General features: G+C 36.0%; 1 long non-coding RNA gene across 1 annotated transcript; it reads right to left on the bottom strand.

Annotated features, from left to right (window-relative positions):
* Window positions 1-1,296: 1,296 nt before the first annotated feature.
* Window positions 1,297-17,443, bottom strand: LOC115919146. The gene is made up of 2 exons (XR_004061718.1): window positions 17,335-17,443; window positions 1,297-2,293 (listed from the first exon to the last, which is right to left on the bottom strand). It is a non-coding gene; the product is annotated as an uncharacterized LOC115919146 (long non-coding RNA).
* Between the last annotated feature and the right edge of the window lie 1,082 nt (window positions 17,444-18,525).

The raw sequence follows: 18,525 nt of genomic DNA, 5'->3' as shown, positions 1-18,525 counted from the left end.
CATAAGAGAAGGTGATAGAAGGAAGAAACAAGGAATAACATAAGGAAACACAGAAAGAGGGAGTGATAGAATGATAAAAAACCAAGAATAACATAAGACAAGGTGATACCAAAGGAAGAAACAAAGAATAACATAAGGAAAGACAGAAAGAGAAAGTGATAGAAGGAAGAAACAAAGAATAACATGAGGAAAGACAGAAGGAGAAAGTGATAGAATGATTAAAAAACAAAGAATAACATAAGAGAAGGTTATAAAAGGAATAAATAAAGAATAACATAAGGAAACACAGAGAGAGGGAGTGATAGAATGATAAAAAACAAAGAATAACATAAGAGAAGGTGATAGAAGGAAGAAACAAAGAATAACATAAGGTGATACAAAAATGAAGAAACAAAGAATAACATAAGGAAAGACAGAAAGGGAAAGTGATAGAAGGAAGAAACAAAGAATAACATAAGGAAAGACAGAAAGAGAAAGTGATAGAATGATCAAAAAAACAAAGAATAACATAAGAGAAGGTAATAAAAGGAATACATAAAGAATAACATAAGGAAACACAGAAAGAGAAAGTGATAGAAGGAAGTGATAAAGAATAAAATAAGAAAAGGCGATAGAAGGAAAAACAAAGAATAACAAGGGAATATAGAAAGAGGAAAGTGTTTGCATCGGAGTGCTGCGCATGCGCATTACCAACTGAAACACGCCAAGACATCACTGAGCTTTTCAGTAGGTGATGTTTCCGCACAAGTGTAAAAGGGTGCGCGAAACATCGCGACTTTTCAAAATGAGGTATTTGACAGTATAAATGCGCCTACTAGTGCCAACTCCAAGGCTGATGTTTACTCTTCACTTTGGTACCGGTACTTAATCATTGCATTGCCATAAGTGTAATAATAAATAAAACTTGGGTGAAATCAGATCTGACTTATGGAGGGTACATGTAGCATATTATACATGGAAACCTGATTAATCTCTGTCTACCACTAAATACCTTTATGTTTAATTTAAACTGGAAATCATTTGAAAAAATAAACACCTCCAAAAAATTTAAATGAATACAGTGCTATCCTCCAATGACCAAAAATTATAATTTAAATTCATATTTGTGCATCTAACTCCCTTTTAGACAAAAATAATAAATTTACATACATGTATCTTGAAAGTCAGATCCCTTGTGTTCTTTGCAGAATAAAATTCATTTTGTTGACAAATTATGCACTTTGCTTTACCAAACAATATCTGTCATGGGCGCCTCCAGAATGGAATGCATGGGTTAGCACATTTTTCATGCTGAACACAACACAAAAAGTAACTCCCCCTCAATCCAAATTGCGTAACTTTTTAACGACAAGGTATTTAATAAAATAATCTTGGCAGGAGTGTTCCTATATTTATTGACTAACTTTTCTGTGAAGATATGATTGATTTACCAAGTCATGCATGAGTGAGCAAACATTAAAGGGAAAATTGTCACTCTCACTTTTCTAAAGTCATACTTGTAAGGGTCATTTAGGGGATTCTGTGAAACAAGATTTTAGCGAATTTAGTTTCTGGTGCATGTTTTTGTGTTGTTGTTGTTTATCATACATTGCTTGACCACCTTACACCTATCCCAACACTTTTTTCAATATTATTGTTGGGTGAGCAAAATTAATAATTTTTTAACTAAAATGTTTCATCACAAGTTGTGTGAACTCAAGAGGTTGTAATCGTGTCATGCTTGGGTGAGCAAACTTTAAAAATAGTGTAAGAAAAGCTAAAATGTACTGTCAAAACAGCATAAAACATAACCACTGTGACTTTTGAAAAGTGAAAATTTTGCCTGTTTGTCCACTCATGCATTACTCAATGGAGCAATTTTATTTCGGGAGAAAAGTTAGTCAATAAATATAGGAACAGTCCTGCCAATTTATTTTGCTCAAAACCTTTTCTTTAAAAAGCTACGCCATTTTGATTAAGGGGGAGTTACTTTTTTTTGTGTGTTCAGATAATTGCTTGTTTTCAGGAGAAGAATATTTATTCATTTCCCTATTAATCAGTTGATTTCCTTTTTTTTTTATTGTCAGAAGATGAAGAACAATCTAGAAAGCTGATGGAAATGGATGTAACTCATTTTTCACAAAAGTGTGGATTAAAACTATATTGCACCCCCCCCCCCCCCCTCAATTCCATGTCAAACTTTCTGTGGGATAAAAAAAAACAACACAGAGGTAGCATATATCCAAAGTACTGATTCACTCCAAGTCCAAGTCCAAGTCTGGAAGTGCTTATTTGCAGACTTCTGCCCATGTCTCTGAAAAATGAAAACAAAGATGGAAAAAAGATGGAAAAAAAAGAGTAATCACAATTTTTTTTTGTCCAATTGAACACCTTTTAAACATTAAACATTCATTATACATGTAGACCTGTACATGTAGTTTATTTCATATGTTGGAACAGATGGGAAATTAGTCCCGCACTACATCATATTTACATTACCGCTTCAGCCAATTTGAAGTTCCCATACGTATAGTGATTGCAACTTTCAACAATTCATAACTTTTTTATATTTCGTCAGTTTTAATTGAAACTTTCATCAGTTTGCTTCTCTGGTTTATCTGTTTTCATTTAGAGGAGTTGTCTATTTGGGTTTTATTTCCCTTTAAGTATTAAAATTCTGTCTATATACATGTCTTGTAACTTTACCAAGACTGGGCAAAATTTCTTATCATTTTGACGATCCCAGAGAATCTTGCAGTACACACCAATACTTATATTTTAGATGATCAACCTTTTCTGATTGATTCCACGTTTCTTTCACAATGCAATCACATGACCAGAACTTGTCTATACCTTTAACCCCGGACTATACATGTACTGTAGGTGGGGTTGAAGGGGGGTCTTAGCCCCACCTAGGCTATAGTCTGGTCTTAAGCTTATTCCACTTTCTGTTCAAACACATATTTACCAAAGTGGGTCAGCCCCACCTACATGTATAGTACAGGGTTAGCTGGCCCTGCAAAATAGCTGCATGGCTTATCCCGCAAATGTGGTGCTAACTCCACAATTGCAGTGCAAGGCAAATGAATGAGAACAGAAACGAAAAAATTCAGGTACTACGCAATGGAGTGAATCAGTGAATATTCACGCTTCACAGCTACAGTATGGGGAAAATTAATTGCAGTGAGAACAGCATGAATTTTCTTATTACAGGACTTAAAAAAGCATGTGTGAAAAGCCCCACAAGTTAGTACATGTTTTGGCTAAGCAAAATTAAGGGTAAAAGATAAAGACCAGTTATGGTCATGCTATTGCATTGTGAAAGAAACGTGGAATCGATCAGAAAAGGTTGATCATCTAGCATATACATGTAAGTATTGGTGTGTAAGTCCATGGTAGTACTGCAAGGTTCTGGAATCATCAAAATGATAAGATATTTGGTCCAGTCTTGGTAAAGTTACAAGCACTGTACACAGAAAGATGTATATGGGACTAGGCACACATGCGGGACATGTGCGTTTATCTCTCACATCCCAATAGATAAACTAATTTACCAAATATATCAATTAATAAGCGGTTTCCCGGCATAAATTTTATCATCATGTACATGTAGTCAAAACATATTCTTTCACATGATTGATTGGTAATAAGAGCTACCATTTCATTTATTGAAATTGGGGCGTTTCCAATACTGGTCTTTACCTTTAAGCAAAACAAATGTGAAAGGAGTATGGAGCACCAAGTAGCTTGTACATGGGGTCATGAGGTTAAGCCTCTGGCCAAATACCAGTGCCTTTCACAAGGCCACTCCCCAGCCACTGTTTAGATGAACATCATTGCTTGCACTACCAAAGAGATACAGTACAGGCTTACATGTAACTACTAAATGTACCTATACACTAATGTACGAAAGGGGAAAGAGTGGTTGTCATACAAATGATATAAATGACCTACACATACAGTATGTAAGGAGCTTAAAGACCAAGTCCAACTGGACATAAGTTGATTTGAAGTGACATCAAGTTGATTTGAAGTAAAATCAAACAAGCATAACACTAACAATTTCATCACAATATAATGTAAAATAAGAAAGTTATGAGGCATTTTAAAATTTTAAAATATGTACTGTAGTTTCACAAAACAGTGATTATAATTTACCGGTAAATGCATAACGTGGTCTGTATGCAAATGAGTAAGCCTATGATGTCACACACTATCTTTTATGAAATTTGTTTTATAAACTTAAAATACCGGTATTTCATCTTTTTGCTCCAATAATGTAAAACATACCAGTAGTTTTTCTTCTCATGTAATGAAAAATCAACATTATTGTATACTGTGATTCAATTGAGAACTTCTCTATTATTAAATTGATGAAAAAATTGAAATACCTGAAATTTCATATAATAAAATACATGTACATAAAGAACAGTGATAGTGTGACATTATCGGCTCCCTCATTTGCATACCAACCACGTTATTTGTAACACTGTTTCATGAAAAAAATGTAAAACTTAAAAATGCTGTAACTTTCTTTCTTCAAATCTTATTTTGATGACATTTTCAGTGTTATGCTTGTTTGATTATTCTCTACTTATTCAAATCAGCTTGATGTTATGGTGCACTTGGCCTTCTAGATAGGTCTATAAAAAAGAGCCATACTTGAAGTAAAGTTCTGAGCTCATTTTCCATTCCAGCTTCAATTTTTGTTCTTCTTCCTGATTGTATGTACAATGTACATTGCACAGTGTACATGCAGGGACTTGATAGAGAGTTTAGCATGGACTGGACATAGTAGGTCCATGCTTGTACATGGGGTCATGAGGTTAAGCCTCTGGCCAAATACCACAAGGCCACTCCCCAGCCACTTTATGGACCTATATGTGTATGTATCACTGAAAATACTACATGCTTGCACTACATGTACAGTACACAATGCAGCCTAAACTAACTCACTAATGTATGGAAGGGGAAAGAGAGTTTGTCATGAATGATCTGAGGAAGTCCAACTAGACATCAAGTTGATTTGAATAAGAAAAATCAATCAAGCACAACACTAACAATTTCATCAAAGTATGATGTAAAATAAGAAAGTTATGAGGCATTTTAAAGTTTTACATATGTACTGTAGTATGTACTGTAGTATGTACTGTAGTATATACTGTAGTTTCACAAAACAGTGATTATAATTTACCAGTAAATGCATAACGTGGTCTGTATGCAAATGAGTAAGCCTATGATGTCACACACTATCTTTTATGAAATTTGTTTTATAAACTTAAAATACCGGTATTTCATCTTTTTGCTCCAATAATGTAAAACATACCAGTAGTTTTTCTTCTCATGTAATGAAAAATCAACATTATTGTATACTGTGATTCAATTGAGAACTTCTCTAATATTAAATTGATGAAAAAATTGATATACCTGAAATTTCATATAATAAAATACATGTACATAAAGAACAGTGATAGTGTGACATTATCGGCTCCCTCATTTGCATACCAACCACGTTATTTGTAACACTGTTTCATGAAAAAAATGTAAAACTTAAAAATGCTGTAACTTTCTTTCTTCAAATCTTATTTTGATGACATTTTCAGTGTTATGCTTGTTTGATTATTCTCTACTTATTCAAATCAGCTTGATGTTACATGTATGGTGCACTTGGCCTTCTAGATAGGTCTATAAAAAAGAGCCATACTTAAAGTAAAGTTCTGAGCTCATTTTCCATTCCAGCTTCAATTTTTGTTCTTCTTCCTGATTGTATGTACATGTACATTGTACAGTGTACATGCAGGGACTTGATAGAGAGTTTAGCATGGACTGGACATAGTAGGTCCATGCTTGTACATGGGGTCATGAGGTTAAGCCTCTGGCCAAATACCACAAGGCCACTCCCCAGCCACTTTATGGACCTACATGTACAGTGTATCACTGAAAATACTACATGCTTGCACTACATGTACAGTACACAATGCAGCCTAAACTAACTCCACTAATGTATGGAAGGGGAAAGAGAGTTTGTCATGAATGATCTGAGGAAGTCCAACTAGACATCAAGTTGATTTGAATAAGAAAAATCAATCAAGCACAACACTAACAATTTCATCAAAGTATGATGTAAAATAAGAAAGTTATGGCATTTTAAAGTTTTACATGTAAAACATGTAGTTTCACAAAATACTAATGCATAACATGGTCAGTATACACATTTTGTCATGCGTGAGCCTATGATGTCACACACCCACTATTTTATTGTATTTTATTGTACAACATTTCAAATTTTCTAATTTTTTGCTCCAAAAATGTAAAACTATCATAGTATCATGGAACAAATCATGTGGTAACTTATTGTGATTCAATTCAGAATTTGACTTCTTTATTATCAAATCTATACAAAATTGAGATATTTGAAATTTCATATATAATAAAAATACATATGGAATAGTGGGTGTGTGACATCATTGGCTCCTCAATTGCATACCAAAATGTAACCTTAGAAATGCTGTAACTTTCTTATTTTAAAACTTATTTTGATGTAATTTTCAGTGCTACTGTATGCTTGTTTGATTTTTCTCTATCTATTCAAATCATGTTAGGGTTGATGTTATGGTGCACTTGGCCTTCTAGATAGGTCTATAAAAAAAGAGCCATACTTAAAGTAAAGTTCTGAGCTCATTTTCCATTCCAGCTTCAATTGTTTTTCTTATTCATGATTATATGTACCTGTACAGTCTACAGTGTACATCTACATGCACATGAATTCTTCACTACACACTATTTGATCAGCAATGCAATAGATGCTGTGATGATTGTACCCCTTGGTGTGTAATATACAAATAATGAATGGTTATGAGTTCAATAGTGCAAATATTTTCATGAGTTAAAAGAAATAATGCTAATCTTTGAAGGAATGAAAATATTTGCACTATTGAATGAATGAAACATTCATTATTTGTTTTATACAACATCGAAGAAGATCTAATTAATACTTTAATCAACAAATTATGCTTTACTCCTTATATTAAAGATAACTTAAAGTTGGATTCAAGTCTTCTAGATTACATGTACATTCAGATTGCCTTCGCGTCTGATACACGCAGGGATACGCGCACGGCAGAGAGGTACGCACTACGCAGTCATATATAACCAAAAATGTACGCCTGTGCAATAGAAGATCTATTGAATATCATGTGACCAACAATCCTCCAATCAAATGACAAGGATCCATGTAGGTGTTGTATAATCTTAAATATTCGATCCCATTTCTTGATGGTATTAGAATTCTTAAAGCCCTAATCCAGTTATGGTGAGCCCCCCAAAACGAGTTTTAAAACGGGTTTTGTTAGAGTTTCTTGTTTTCAGCAGGTCAGTACATGTACTGTAGCATGACAAAAACCAAAACCATGATACTGTGAATAATTTTCCTCCTAAAGTTAAATATTAAAAAAATGAGAGGCAAAAATAGGTGATTCCTTGTCATAAACCAATTCATCCATGTTGTAAATGTACATGAACACGTACATGTATGTATTATGTACAGTGTATATCGTCGATTCAACATGGCGTAGAAAAAGTTCTCATGCACGGTAGCGGTGCAGCAAATATAAATATTCATGCTATAGAGGACCGTTGAAATTGAAAGCTGATCGCCCGTCTGATTATCAAGATGTTTATGATTGAAAATCGAAGTCAAATTTTGCGTTTGTCAAAAGGTTTTATTAACACTACAGTCTATTGAGGAAAACGAGTATGGTCAAACCGGTCGTTCAAAGTTTTTTTTAAACTTTTTTGAGGCACTTCTTGATCATTTTGAAGCGCAATTTTTTTAGGGCTTCAATATAACCAGGGGCATCTCCAGGATATTGTCAGTAAAGTTGCGCTGCCGTCAGGGAAAAAAAGAGAAAAGGCGGAGGGAAAAAAGAGAGGGAAAGGGAAAGAAAAGAAAAAAAGAAAAGGAAAGAAAAGAAAGAAAGAAAAAGAAAGGAAAGAAAGAAAGAAAGAAAAAGAAAGGAAAGAAAAAAGAATAAAGAAAGAGAAAAAAGAAAAAGAGGGAGGAGAGGAAAGAAAGGAAAAGAAAGAAAAGGAAAAGAAAGAAAAGAAAGAAAAGGAAAAGAAGAAAGAAAAAAGAGAAAAGAGAAACAAAATAAACGGGGAATGAAAGAGAGGTGAGAGAGGGAACTTGTTGGGTGGAGTCGTCTCGTCGTCGAGGAAGCAAGAAAGACACAGGTAAATAAATTGCTGTGTCGGGTCAGCTGTGTCAGTAACTCAGTATTCTTGCAGAAGTATGAAGTCGGTGAGATGTATATTGTCAATCGACCAAAGTTTTTTTACCTACGAACTGTGACTTTTTATCAGCTGTGACGGCTTCGAGAGTAACTACAACTACAATACTTGTATTTTCTCGAATCGTCTTCCTTTCTCTATATTTTGATGAAACAAAAAAAAATTACGCGCTTTGCGCGGGAGGGGAAAACTTCATTTAGAAGAGTCGAAAACAGTATAACGAATCGTCTGCTTTCTCTAATGATTTAAGGAAACGTCTAAGCTTTTTCGCGCTTCACGTGGGAAGGGGGAAACTGAATTCAGACAAGGATTAAGAGTCAAAAACGGTACAACGAATCGTCTGCTTTCTCTAATAATTTAAGGAATCGTCTAAGCTTTTTCGCGCTTCACGCGGGAAGGGGGAAACTGAATTCAGACAAGGATTAAGATTCGAGCACGGTTAAACAAATAGTCTTCTTTCACTAATAATTTAATGAAACGTCAAAACTTCCACGCTTCGCGCGAGAGGGGGAAACTGAATTCATATAAATAGGGCTTATTAAGAGTCGATCAAACGGTGCAACGAAGCGTCTTCTCTCTATAATAATTTAATGAAACTTCAAAACTTGCAGGAGGGGTAAACCGAGTTCAGACAAGAATTAAGACTAGAGTCGAGCATGGTTTAACGAATCGTCTACTTTCTCTAATAATTTAATGACACGCCGAAACTTCGCGGGAGGGGGATAACTGAATTCAGATAAGGATTAAAAGTCGAGAACAGTACACCCAATCGTTAGTCTATTTCTGGACCCTATATTGATTTTTGTTATTCACCGACTATAAGCGTTAAGCCGAGTGATACGATCCTTAGTGATCGCGATTCCCCCACTAACTGCGCTAGAATAGGGTCCAGTCCAATTCCTCCAAGGCTGCGTTCATGCTTAAATTTTGAAGGCAGAATGAGCGATCTGAAACGCTCATCGTAAACGCTCATCGTGATCGCAGTTCCACGATGCACTGTTCATGCTTACTTCTCTGGCTCCCCCAGGCAATTCTCAGTGTGTGGCCTTAATTGGTCTTCCAGCTGGATTCGCAAACCTTCACTGTGCATGCTACGTAGACCCACTAGAGGTCAGTGCGTTGACCCCATTTAAACGCGTTTACAAATTGTAAACGCATCTTTTTGTGAGTTTACGATCAGCGATCGTGATCGCCATTTTTCGGTGATTCTACAAAAGTGAGCATGAACGCAAGCGTGTTTTAAACTAAACGCGTAACAGATGCCTGATTCTGGCCGTCAAAATCAAGCATGAACGCGCCCCAAGTTAACGACTTTCCCTGAGATTTTTCAGGGAGATCCATGAAATTGGCCGTGCCTCCAAGCCAAAGTACTAGTCTTTGCTTGACAGCATTTTGAAGTAGTAATGGGGAAATCTGGTATGATCTGGTGATACAATGATTGTATAATTCCTTAAAAAGTGCCATGTTGTCTCAAAATTAATCTTCTAATTCAAATTAAATGTATAATGACCATTAAAACTTCCTCTTTTAACATTATTTCCTCTAAAGATACAATAAGTTCTGAAGATATAAACTACTGTGTTATATACATGCGTAGTGTATTTCCATGGTGCACACACTGTATGTAGGCCTAGCTACATGTACATGTACATGCACGTACTACTATAGAAACAATAGCGGCATTGTATATCTAACTTCCAAGTTTTCGAACTATACTAGCGCTGTTACATGCATCTCGCTTGGTGATTACGATTGCATTGACAACTGTATTGTACATATATTTCAAACAGCAAATTCATAATTCATGTCCAATGTTTACACTATTTCGGGTTGGTGAACTTAGTGCACCTGTTTTAACTTGAGCAACATTCAAATTACAAAAGATGTACAAAATCATTCGTGAGGCCTTATTACTTTTTTTGGTTTTCCAAAATTTCCAATACTCTCGTGGATTTGTCTTTTTTGTTAATCTGAGATTATCATTTAACTGCTCTATTGTGAATGATGATTTATTTTACCAGTAATGGATGACTTCGTAACACATTTTATGTCATCATACATTCTAGTTCAGTTTATAATTGTATTATTCAGACTTATACTTTGGAGATGTACTTTCTTATTGGAAAATGCCAATTTCAGGTTGAATTCAAACACATTATCAGATGTGTGAAATGCAAGCCATTTCTACGCAACTTTCATGATTTTTTTGTTTTAATATGGAATTTAAAAAAAAGGGAAACAAAAAAATCTGTATTAAACAAAAATAGAAGTTTGGTTCAATGCAAATTGCAATGAAATTGCTCATGCAGAGGGGAGGGGGGTACTCCTCTGTACAAGAACATTACATACTTGCCACCGTAACTGGAAGACTTTTAGGGTTATTAATTCATAGAGGAATAAACACAATAATAACATGCCACTGCATGGCTTCCTATGATGACAAGTATTAAAATGCCATAAAATGGATGATTATGACTTGCTTTGCAAGTTATTTTTAAGGAAATCATAAAGTTGCACAAACCAGTATTATATAAGTACTATATGAAGGGAAACATAAATGTAGGTTAATGATGTGCAACACTCATGTAAGGTTAATACCTTGACTTTTAATCAGCACTTCTCCCTTTTTAATTTACCTTTTTTCCCTTCTCCTTGTCTTCTCCCTATATAGTGTTTCTTATCAGTTCCGCCTCTCTGTCTTCCCCCTTCTATTCTTGTCTCCTTCCCCTTTTCTTCCTCTTTCTCCCAATTCCCCTTCACCTCGAGTATGCAGTTCACATTTTTACATGCACAATTTCCTGGAAACTTATGAAAAAAGGCACTTCAAATTTTGATATATGGGTAATAACGTTTTAATATTGCGTTGTTAATTAATTTCAATTCCGTTGAGATTGGTATCAAAATGTAGATAATTTGATCTACTTTAATATGACTCGAAACTAATGGTGGTTTCAAGGTTCCCTTGAAATATTATCAACAAAATACGTCAAAAGGGCCAATAAAAAATTAAAATTTCTGAAATATTGTCATTGTGTGATATGATAGAATCTTTCTAATAAATAACTTGTGCTTAGTTTGGTAGTGGCAGGCATTTCAAAAACTAAGCATGGACATATATAAGCATGATATTTGACTTTGACCCTCTTTATTTTATATCAGCGTGTTGAAGGCCTAGTCTATCGTCATAAACGCATGCTGATAATTTCACAAAAAGTGGAAATATTGATTTGAAATCTAAACAAAATCTATTTAAAATGACAACAATAATGCACAATTATTATTTAAAGTTATATATTTTCCAATATTTATCAATTTCCGGTGCACGTCTTTAAAAATGACCCTTAGTAGCTTTGTAATAGCTTTGTAATAGGGTCTTGCAAATAGACAACGTTGAATCCTGCCGAACGCTAAATGAAAGCGTTTCGCGCAGCGAAGTATAGTTAGCTAGGCATCTGTGCATGAGGCAAGGGGAGTTCGAAATGTCACATACACCTGTAGCACACAGCAGTACGTGTATGTTTATGCATAATTGGGCGCTATCAAAATTACGTAATAAGGCTTGATCTTTTGACCCTTTCTGGACTAGAATCCCACGTGTAAAACGTAAAACATCGCGAGCGAAGTTTGATTGACAGTAACTTCATGAATATTTATGAATCACTTGTTTGTGAACTTTTGACCCTTGACGTCACATTAAGCAATTGGTCTAGCTAGAGACAATTGGTCTAGTTAGTTGGGGACTCGCGATCACTAAGGATCGCATCACTCGGCTTAACGCTTATAGTCGGCGAATAACAAAAATCAATATAGGGTCCAGAACTAGACTACCCAATCGTCTGCTTTTTCTCATAATTTAATGAAACGTCAAAGCTTCCTCGCTTTGCGCGGGAGGGGGAGAAAATGAATTCAGATAAGGATTAACAGTCGAGAACGGTACAGCAAATCGTCTACTTTCTCTAATAATTTAATGACACGCCAAAACTTCGCGGGAGGGGGGAACTGAATTCAGATAAGGATTAAGAGTCGAGTACAGTACACCCAATCGTCTGCTTTTTCTCATCATTTAATGAAATGTCAAAGCTTTACCGCGCTTTGCGCGGGAGGGGGAGAAAATGAATTCAGATAAGGATTAACAGTCGAGAACAGTACAGCAAATCGTCTTCTTTTTATAATTTAATGAAACGCCAAAGCTTTCGTGCTTCGCGCGAGAGGGGGGGAAGTTCATTCAGACAAGGATTAACTGTCGAGAACGGTACAATAAATCGTCTCCTTTTCCTAATAATTTAAGGAAACGTCTAAGCTTCTGCCCTTCGCGCGGGAGGCCTATCACCCACACCCTCTAATGAGCGCGCTTTGAGTGAATCGCTTGCTCACTACCGCCCCTCCCTAAAATAAGATCCTAGCTACGCGCCTGCATTAAAATATATAGCTATGATGCTGACTAAGTTGACGAAATAATTTGTATATTTATGTCGTAGAGGAAAATGACCATTTGCGCATACGCAAGTACTATAGATAGTCCTTAGGAAATACAATTACGCCTTCGGCCCGGGTATATATGTTTAAATTTGTAAATATTGGGACATTTAATTTTGTCGGTAATTGGGGGCTAGTTTTGTCGGTAATCGTTGGCCTCTACACCCCGACACTGAAAAAGGTCTAGAGACGCCCCTGAATATAACACCATGTCACAGACACTGATAACACGTAGGGCCATGCATCTCAGATTTAACATTGTTAAACGATCCCTTTAATCAACGATACACAACGTGGGATAAATTGGGTAAGGACGAGGAATCGTCTTTTTTCCTTTCAAAGACGTCTTCAAATTATAATTACAGTGTATAAGTGGTAAGTGGTTGTCCTGATGCCCAGAGGAGTCGAAAAACGTTGTAAGTCAAAATGTAATTACTACTTCTTTACATTTCGAAAAAAATGTGCCCCTCCCCACTGTTTGAATCGATTTCCGATGCAGGCTCTGGTGCTCCCTGGAGTTAGGGAAGAAGTAGACTGAATAAATGGTCTAAATAACACAATTTTAAAGGGAGTTGGTCTACATTTTTTTTTAATGGGATTGCATTGTCCATGATAACAATTAAATTTGGGACAGAAAAAAAGACTAAATAACATATTACCTACCAATTTGGTTGCTAGTAGTATGATGGCTAAGGAAAAACACAACTTATTGTTACAGCTTACAATACGGCTTTAAAGGGATCGTTTAACATTGTTAAATCTAAGATACACGGCCCTACATGTTATTAGTGTCTGTGATATGGTGTAATATTGAAGCCCTACAAAAATCGCGCTTCAAAATGATCAAGAAGTGCCTCCAAAAAGTAAAAATCCTTGAGTGACCGGTTTTACCATACTCGTTTTCCCCAATAGACTGTAGTGTTATGAAAACCGTCAGGCGAACGGTTTTCAAAATTTTTAATTCCAATCATAAATATCTTGATAATTAGACAGGCGATCGGCTGGTAAAAGTCATGGGGTTCCTGACTGACCTACAGGTTTATAAATATCATTGCATCATGAGCTAAATCCAGAATTTTGTTTCAGAATCTGAGACAAAGTTACCGGATCCCTTTAAGGAAGTAGCCCCTTGGTTTTTTTTTAGGCAATGGGGAAAAGTAGCCCCCATAAAAAAATTAATTCCTAGCCCGCGTGTCAGTGATAATATTTTCTAAGGATATGAAAAACGAACAGTTAAACAAAACACTCCTTTTGACAAGTTTTAGTTACATGTATATGTAAATCATAAAGCCACACGTTTAACACAAAGTGAATAAATCATGGGTATCTGATGTCTGCAATACTCTACATGACATATGTACGCTACAATTGTATCTATATTTGCCTTTGCTTGGAATTTAATTAGGTAAAACCGCGTTTAAAAGAAATACAACCTTTAAAAAAAAAAAGCCCCCCTGAGCTCCAAAATAGCCACCGCAAAATAATTAAGGGGGGCTATTTTTTTAAGGGAAAATCTGAAAAGAGCCCTCGTAAAAAAAAAAGTAATTTTTTGGTTGGACAGCACACGTAGTTGTTTCGCAATAGACTTCTACATATGGCTATGCATGTTAGCGCATGTGCTAAGAGAACGTGAAAGTGCGGAAAGTTGTGCGACACTGACCAATTTCGAGCTAAGTTGGAGATCTTTCCGGGGCCCTAAATCTGATTTAATTTTGAGAGTTAAGAAAAGTTGTTTAACTGCCTGATTTGTGCAAGTTTCATGGTTCATAAATTATTTTTTAAATTGTTACAGCTGTTGAAACGGCTGTCTGACCGAATACTGGGAATAGACCGAATACTGGGCGCGCTACCATACTCCCTTTGCAGATTTAATGATAATATCACCCAATCGGCTGTTTTAGTAAATACTAGCCCACACGAGAAACCAACAAAACCAACCGAAGCTCCGACGCCTGCAGCGCCGGTGTTGGAGCTTCCCGGAGTTAAAGTAGACTCTAGGCCTGTATTATTGTATCTGTGTATAGGGCCTAGATCTAGGCCTAACCTAGAATCTAGAAGTAGGCCTAGACCTAGACCGAAAGCTTCAGTCTCTCTAATCGTCGGTTGTTCCACTGAGACTACGTCTGGCTCCACTAGACCTCCGATTATAGAGACTGGAGTCTGGGGACCTCTTTCTGTGAGGCACTGTATGGAACAAATGGTTCGGTTCGACCGGACCGCGATGAATGAGATATGCAACGAGATTTTCACTCTTTACATCCTCATACATGCTGCAATATGACAATAATTTAGAGTCTAATTAAAAATAACATATATATAGCTTATTTGACTTACGATAGCTTGCTCATTTAGATCCTAAATTAATGATTAATCCGAGAAAGTCTCGTCGTCAACATTATCCGTCTTGGTTTTAGTTGATGAATATTCATTTTTTCTTTTCGAACGTCCAATAGCTACCGTAGCTACGTACGAGTCGGCCCAGCTTGACCAACGAACTCCCACGAAACGAGTGCTCTGATTGGCCATTTGGCTATGTTTTGGTAGGTGGACCCGGAAATATATCGGCCGCCGGGTAATATTTCGAATGCATGAACGTACCGTTTCACAGTTCGGAAATACAAATTGGATAATTCATATAAGTAAGTCCGTAAATTATACATTTAATATTAAGTTATCAAATTTTGATAACTGTAATTAGGACAAATGACATACCGACCTAATTTACATCTGATTTAGAAATCAGAAAATTAGATCTAAATAAAGAAAATCGGGGAGAAAATTTTTTGACACAAAAAGCTGCCATTGTTGGCTATAGCTACCCCCACGGTACGAGATCTCTGGGTTGCCATCTGTATTGGGGAATGACAACAAATGTCAGTTTTATTAAAGAAATGACCCAAATCAGATGGTTATTGCTGTCTAGCCTAGACTAGGGAGGCCAATGCCCGGGCGTAAGGCTTCTACACTTACGATTTGTGCGCTCGTCGCCCACTTCAAAAAATTAGCAAAGGGAAAAAAATGATGTAAAAATAAAAATTGAAGAAAATAAGAAAAGAAAATACAATTATACATTTCACAACATACCTATAATCACGGATCTGTAACAGTCTTTCACCATTTGTTGACAATCTTGCAGATTTTGACGTTTTTTAATCCAATAATTGTGGTTGCAGACGACCTTGACGCACTCGCACCACCGACTAAGAAAATCCTAGAGGGCGTAGAGGTTTGCTCACTAAAAACCTTCTCATTGGCAGAAGGTAGACCCTAAAAATATGGGATCCGTTTTGAGTAAAGAACTTTTGATAGAGATCAACATTTCAGATGTTCACAATTGCCACTTCTAACAACTAGAAAATATAAATAAAAAAGATTATATCTTTTTAAATACAGATTTTTACAAACTGAACATTCGAAAGTAGATAGAGTACGATGTTTCTGTCAATCGTGCGTTGGTTTGAGCCCTATAGCTACATCCATCTCAAAATGAGAAGGAAAACAGTGAACAGTGACGTCATTGTTCGCGCCAAAAATAAAGGGTATTGCGACATAATCTGAGCTCCGGTCAGATCGTGCGCAAAGCGTAGTCTTATTTATAGACCCTAGTACCTTATTCTCACAGCACTAGATACGAGTGTCGTGCAGTATTATGTATGAGAAGTGTTAAAAAAGATATTTCAGTAAAAAAAAAAGTCTACGTGAGCAGTCTATACTCCAATTGAGAATTGAAATGAAAGCCATGATTTGAAGGTGTGTGTTGTATGATACATGGTTAGTGAGTGTGTATGTTACGTATAGCGAAAGGGAGAGAGAGAGAGAGAGAGAGTGAGAGAAATATTAGTACACGTACGGTACGTTGCATGCATGGATGTGCGCTATGATTGTGTTCGCTGCAAGATGGATGTTAATTGGACCTCGTAACTTCTCGATCGTTGATAATAAGGAATACTCATGAGGAAATCAAATTATTGGAATGCACATCTAAGGTAAATATCAATGAATTATATATATTTCTATTCTTCATTTTTGAACCATCGTCTTCGGCTCGTAGTAGTAGAAGATGTAATCGTTCGCACATTGATGGCTGGACTTCAGCCTGCATCGGGGCTTGCCTGTGTCGGTGGTGGGATCAACTAAGAAGAAGAAGGTGTGTACGTGTGCGACCGATTCAAGGCTAGCCGCTGTTGAGTGATTGCACTTTCGCGCGAAGTTTTAAACTTCATCATGAACTTTGTCCCTCGGGCCTGTCTAATTATGAACGTAACTTTGCGACATGAAATATAATTGTTTCAAGGCTCTTACGTACGGAAAGGCGTAGAAGGAACCTCATAGGAACTAGCTGGATATCTCCTATTTGATGGAACTTCTGGAGTCGGCAGATGGGTGGATTTTCTTAGTGAAAGTAAATGCTTTCTTTTAATCTTAGTTTTAGTATAAACAAATTAGTAATTAAAAAGTTAGATTTGGGCATTGGCCTCCCTACCTAGACCTAGAAATGTGTGGTCTAGATCTAGAGTAGCGCGCTAGCGCCCATTTATCTGTAAGATTTACTAGATCTATACAAATTTAGTATAGAAATTTATTACTCACTTCCTTGACAAAATGATGATCTTTAAAGTAGTTCCAGCCGGCAGCCTCCAGCATGCAGCTAGCGATCCAGATCCAGTGCAGCATTGTCTTCAGACCGACTAGATCTAGCTAGATCTATTTTTTCCCACACATAAGTTAATGTGTGGGACTCGTACTCATACTTGTACTAGTCTGAGCTATGCTTGGTTGGTAAATACTGCATCGGTCCTTTCTCGCTTTGTTAAATTATTGCCCTCGAATACCCTTACAATTCTTCTTTCCTGGTGTTAATCTAACCTTTCCCCATACTGTGGGTTTTAAAGGAAGATATATGATATCTGGCGAAATGGCAGAGTTGACAGTTGACATCAATGGCAGGGATATTTGAAATTGAAATCAAACATTTCGTTCTCTACCACCAGATGGCAGCAAACCTAACTTGAGTTCCAGTCTTCTTTTCTTCAGTTTGTGACCCTCCGACAGGCCATTTTATTGAAAATCAATCTCTGAGTAACATATTCGAATACATGAATACACAAATGAATAACATATAATAGTTCAGAATAACATAAAGACAACTAATATCAACCATAAAAAGCGAATACTGACACCATAGCATATTGATAATAATAATATGATAATAATCTGTATAATTTATATTCATGCAAGAAATAGATTTTTTTTTAAACATTGCAACATCATGACTGAAAATAATGTGGGAAATTCAATATAATACTACTAAACGATCAAAATCCTTTTTAAAATTATAAATTTTGTAATCGAATTTGTCAGTTTTGTAAGAAAGTATACTAACTTGCCTGGTATATTGCTTTGTTGTCATGGTCTTGAAGGGTGGTATAGACTTTTGTATTTCAGTATACAGCTTCGTTTCTTTAGATGTCATTCAATTATGATTTAAAACTCTTGGAGAATTAGAGAAACAAATTGTTACAATTCCATCTTATTGGATCAGTTCAAGGTTATTAAAACAATAGAGGATTTAGCTAATTCTTCTGATAATTCAAATTAAGACAGACAGATTTTATAAACATCTTAATTCTACAACATAAGTATACTTATAGGGAAAGTTGAGTTTGGAGGGCCAGTAAATTGTCCGAATCCGATTTTTGAACCTATTTGTATTTACACAAAAACATTAATCTATATTAATCTTTGGAAATTCTTTTAATTACTACTCAATGTTCCCAAAAC

This window comes from Strongylocentrotus purpuratus, unplaced genomic scaffold, assembly GCF_000002235.5.
Source record: "Strongylocentrotus purpuratus isolate Spur 01 unplaced genomic scaffold, Spur_5.0 spur5_scaffold_6, whole genome shotgun sequence".
Lineage (NCBI taxonomy): Eukaryota > Metazoa > Echinodermata > Echinoidea > Camarodonta > Strongylocentrotidae > Strongylocentrotus > Strongylocentrotus purpuratus.
This window is presented reverse-complemented; position numbering and strand designations above follow the sequence as displayed.